The sequence below is a fragment of the Gadus morhua genome, chromosome 2 (genome assembly GCF_902167405.1).
Source record: "Gadus morhua chromosome 2, gadMor3.0, whole genome shotgun sequence".
NCBI classification, from domain to species: domain Eukaryota; kingdom Metazoa; phylum Chordata; class Actinopteri; order Gadiformes; family Gadidae; genus Gadus; species Gadus morhua.
The window spans coordinates 4,398,832-4,404,165 of record NC_044049.1 but is presented as its reverse complement, the minus strand read 5'-3'; positions in this window follow the sequence as shown (position 1 = coordinate 4,404,165).

The window sequence follows — 5,334 nt, the reverse complement described above, 5'->3', positions numbered from 1 at the left end:
TGTGTGTGTGTGTGTGTGTGTGTGTGTGTGTGTGTGTGTGTGTGTGTGTGTGTGTGTGTGTGTGTGTGTGTGTGTGTGTGTGTGTGTGTGTGAAGGAAAGGGGAGGGTGGGGAGGCGGGGAGGAGGGGCGACCTGAGGACAAACTGTTGTTGCATCTTCTAGAAAACTTCCTGTTTCTAACAAAGACATTTCAGGTTAACCACACTTAGAGGAGAGGCGACGGGAGGGACGAGAAGAGGGGACGCGTTGGGAAAGGAGGAGAAAAGAGGAAAGGAATTAAGGGAGATGGGATTGGAAAGGAGAGAAGAGAAGGGGACCAGGAAAAAGAGAGAAGGAGAAGAGAGGAAAGGAGAAGGAACATGAGGAGGGGAAGAGCAAAGAACAGAGGAGGGGAAAGATACTAATCAATCCGATATAATCGAATCAAATCAGATGATATGGCATAAGACTTCAATTATCCCTACATAACCTTTGACAAATGGTTTAGGTTGGCCATTAAGAAGAGGGGACAGAAGGTCGACGGGAGAAGCAAATCAGCTCAAACCATAACAGCATGACAAAACAGAAAGAAGAATGGAAAACAGAACAACAGGTGGTGCAGGAAGTGAGTGCTCAGCTGATCTCGTGTGAGTCAGAGCTAGACCCGAGAGCGGAGGACGAAGAAAAGAGGAAGAAAAATAGAAGGAGGGGGAGGAAGGGCAAGACTTTGCCTTCCAGCAGAAATCACTAAAGCCCAAATCAAACTCATCCTTAACTTAAGTCCAACTTGACCTTAACTATCTTTTAAACATGTCCTGAACATAAAGGTATTATATGTAGCGTTGACACAGAGCCCTTAAAATGGGTACTGCAGTCCAAGTTCACTAGAGAGTTGTGCCCCATGCCCCCTCTTCCCAAGTGTGATAATGTCATTGTTTGTAATGTCAAGCAAAGACAAGTCCTTAACTGTAAAGTGATCAGTATATGTTTGCAATGAATTTATTGTTTGCAAATGATCAGGATCTAAGCTGTTTCCATCGTTCTAATGCAGCTCCAAGACTTCAGGGTAGAAGGTCGGCTGGAATCTGATACAATCTCAGTTGATTCAGTTTGTTCACTTGCTTCCACAGCTGCAGCCAGTGGTGTTTTTGTGTCAAGTTATTCGCTATATGGCCACCCGGAGAATACTGAATCAGCCAAAACGTAAACACTAAAATGTTCTAAACCAGACTGGAAATACAAAGAAGAACATACTGGCTCATTCAGTGTTTCAACTTAGCATCGGCCTCTGATGACATATCATGGTAATTGTATGATTTAGTAGAGTCTAACTTGTCCTTATCTATGGTCGAAATCATAATTGCCTCATACAGAAGCAGGCTCAGTCGACCCGAAACAGATCTCACGGCACAATTCACTCCCTAATAGCTGATAGGTGGCTTTGACATTTCCAACAAATGAAACTCAAATAATAGCTCTTAAATCTTACCCACAGCTCCTTTAACTAAAGTCAAATTGGATCTTAATGCCTTCGAATTTATGTGCAACTACCAAATCCCCCAAAATGGATTTTACATAAATCCTGATGAAGTGAAGACTAGTTTCCCTTCTAAACTCTGATGGTTCAGCATCCTCACATAGCTCACACACACAAACACACACACACACACACACACACACACACACACACACACACACACACACACACACACACACACACACACACACACACACACACACACACACACACACACACACAAAATAGTTGGTGTGACGGTGAATGCGAGGATGAAGCCAGTGTTGAGCATACGGCTCATGGGAAATGAGTGGGCATCAGCCAGAGGATAGGTGTATTCAAAGATGTTTTTTTCTCTAAAGACCACAAGGTGCCATTTTAATTCTGCTTCTGTTTCCTTTAAACTTGAAACATGTGAGAGTATTAGGACTTGACTCAATAGCTCGCGCATCCAGCTATTCCTTCCATTTTTTCCTCCCCTACCTAACACCTACATCACAATATTTTCTGCCTCACCTTGTTTCATGGCCTTTTACGCTCTCGCCTCTTCTTGGCTGTTCACTTCCTTCCTGCCTTGCTTCCGGTTCCTTTCCTCTGTCGGTAATTCTCAGTCTATGTAACCACATGTAACTATTTAGTAACACCTCCAACCCCATGCACCTCTACTAAGGTTATGTGTCAGGGTGAACCGCAACACTTGGCCCATCATTTGATATTCACTTGTGCATATCAACAGCTAAGCCATGTCCAGAATAACAACAATGGACATTTTATTTATTTATTTATTTATATTTATTTATATCTGTATTTTTGCACATCCATCTGCACTGTTTTTTATGTGTGTTTTCGGCTGCTACTGGATACTTGAATTTCCCCCGGGATTAATAAAGTATATATCTATCTATCTATCTATCATGTCAATGTTGCCTGGTCCAGAACCTCCGAGAGATGCTGCTTCGACAGAGGTGGTTGCATTGGTTGTCATACAACAAATGCAATCAGCGGAGAGTCTTGACATCGATGGATCGATTAAGGGTTGAGGCACGGCCCCAGCCAGTGGGTCGGACCTAAGTCAGCATTTCCTAAACCACGGTTCCGGACCGAAAATGGAGGTGCAGTCTTTAGTTGGGGCTGGGTTGCGGCCATCCGAAGCACAGTAGACTCTGAGCCCTCCCGACTCTGTGATCCTTTGGTTTCATGGAGGATGTGGTGGTTGGGCCCTGACCAGGACACACTGAAATGGTCGTATTGGTCCCAAGATGAGAAAGTGCCCTTGATCTGAAGGGACGTGTTCACACTCAGGGTGGAACAACACTGGTTAATAATCAAGCTCTGGCAGACCATTGAACAGACCCACTGGGTCTTGCTGCAAAGAACTGGTGGTGGTGAGAAAGTATGGGCGTGTGTGTGTGTGTGTGTGTGTGTGTGTGTGTGTGTGTGTGTGTGTGTGTGTGCGTGCGTGCGTGCGTGCGTGCGTGCGTGCGTGCGCGCGCGCGCGTGCGTGTGTGTGTGTGTGTGTTAGTGTGTAGGGGTGGGGATGGGGGGATGTTGAACATGAGTAGTGGAGTAGGACAGAATGTTTAGACAAAACTCAATACAGATAAACTAGACACACACAAGACATCCATAACATGTTTTGAAGATATTGATACCCTCACACACACACACACACACACACACACACACACACACACACACACACACACACACACACACACACACACTAACACTCACGTACGCACGCACAAACACTTAACAATGTACTTCAGGGAAACAGTGGGATATTTCCAAAGAAATGAAAAGCATCAACCCAACAACAACCGAGCCATTGGCTTCATGTGATCAAGCCCATGCCAGTATGTGGAGGAAAGAATGATATCAGATATCGCACAAATATTATGGCGGATATGGCCTTCTGCAGCTCAATGCCTTGGACGTTCACACCCACACTGTTGGTGCTTTCCCTCCTTTATCAGACAACTGATGTGTTATGTGGGTTGAGCTCAATGGTGAAAAAGTAGTTTAACATAACTTTTAACCTGAATTCCCCTGCTTCTACTAATTTTAAATAGGGAGTATGATTCACAATTCACTGCAACTAGGAATACTATTGTAATATATTGAATGACTCAAACAACCTTTTTGACTCTTCTAAGAACAATTTTAGGGATTTTTTCAATCAATGTTGGATGGTTCCGTCAACTGCAGAGGTTCCTGCCCCTTGCCCTAGTATGGTCATTGGACCACCGCCCTGCGGTGCCCTCACGCCGTGAACCTCCAGACTCCCGCAGGGAATGTTTCTCATGAGTGCCTTTTAAACGGTAGTGGAGCAGACTGCGGTGCTTGATGTTAATTGGTTTTAATCAGACTTCATTGTTAATCATAGGTCACCAACGGCGATAATTGCATATCAAAGGACAGACATGGCTTTAAGGACTCATATCAGGCGTTTCTCTCTTTCTCTCGTTGCTACAAATTGAGCCTCACCAGCCATAGGAAAGGGCAGTACTGCCCCCTTTAGACTTAAAGTGGCCTTGCATGGTGAGGGTTTGGCTGATCACTGAAGATCCACTTGTTTCTCCTTTACCATATTCTGTCATGGATAAATGATGAATAAATACATATATTAGGGGACTCTAATTTACATACAGCCCTGAAGATATATAAAAGCAATCACACGATTAAAGAGACCACATCTTGATGCGGATTACGTTTATACTTTTGAGGCAAACATAATGCATCAACATCAGCCCCATAATTTAGTAGCTGAAGTAGGAATTTATTCTTATATTTTGCCATTATAAAATTAAATTCCCATCAGCTTAAATCGTCTGACCAATTGCCATAGCCTAGAATTGTCCTAGTGAGACAGACAGACATGCAGATAGATGGACGGAAAGACGGAAAACCCATCTGACACAAGGCCATACAACAAAGATTATAACTGGTAAAGAAGGCTTCTATAATATCAAGTGTGTGCAAAGACAAAACGAAACCATTTCTACGTTCATATTTCTAACTTTAAACATAACTTTGTGTCACCTGCTATTGATATCTCTGATTGCACTTTTTATGGCCCATGTCGGGTGTACTTCCACCCCATTAACTGGATAAACTTGCCCTGGAAGTGTGTGAGAGAGTGGAGACCAGTGTCGTTACGCGGTTGCTTTCACACAAAACTGGGTGGAATGCTGTCCTGCAACGGACACACCTACAGAACAAAAAGTATGTGCCAGTCTATCCCTTGGTGTTCTAAAACAAATTGTCTGGGGTTCAGGCTAGTAATAGTTTGTAATGACAATGGCTCTCATTAAGAGAGATTCCACAAGTGGTATAACGTGTATAACCTGCATACATGAGAGAGAGAGAGAGAGAGAGAGAGAGAGAGAGAGAGAGAGAGAGAGAGAGAGAGAGAGAGAGAGAGAGAGAGAGAGAGACACACACACACACACACACACACACACACACACACACACACACACACACACACACACACACACACACACACACACACACACAAACACGCGTGAGTTCAGCCATTCAATATATATCACATTGGAGGTCCTCGGGTGTACATTGTATCCCTTCATAATACGACATTATCTTCCAACCATGGAAACCCCAATGCTAAGCAACCCCATTGTTCCATTCAGGATCCTCTCTCATCTACTTTCAAATGACTTTCAAAAATTAATATTCCTCTTACTCGATATAAAACTTAAATTGGCCGTGCATTTACACTTATGCTTATGCCTCACTCATTATGTCTATTCATGCGAATGTGTTCCTAATCGAGGAATGCGATGAGGAGACTTTTGTCCTCACGGCGAGTCGAGCCG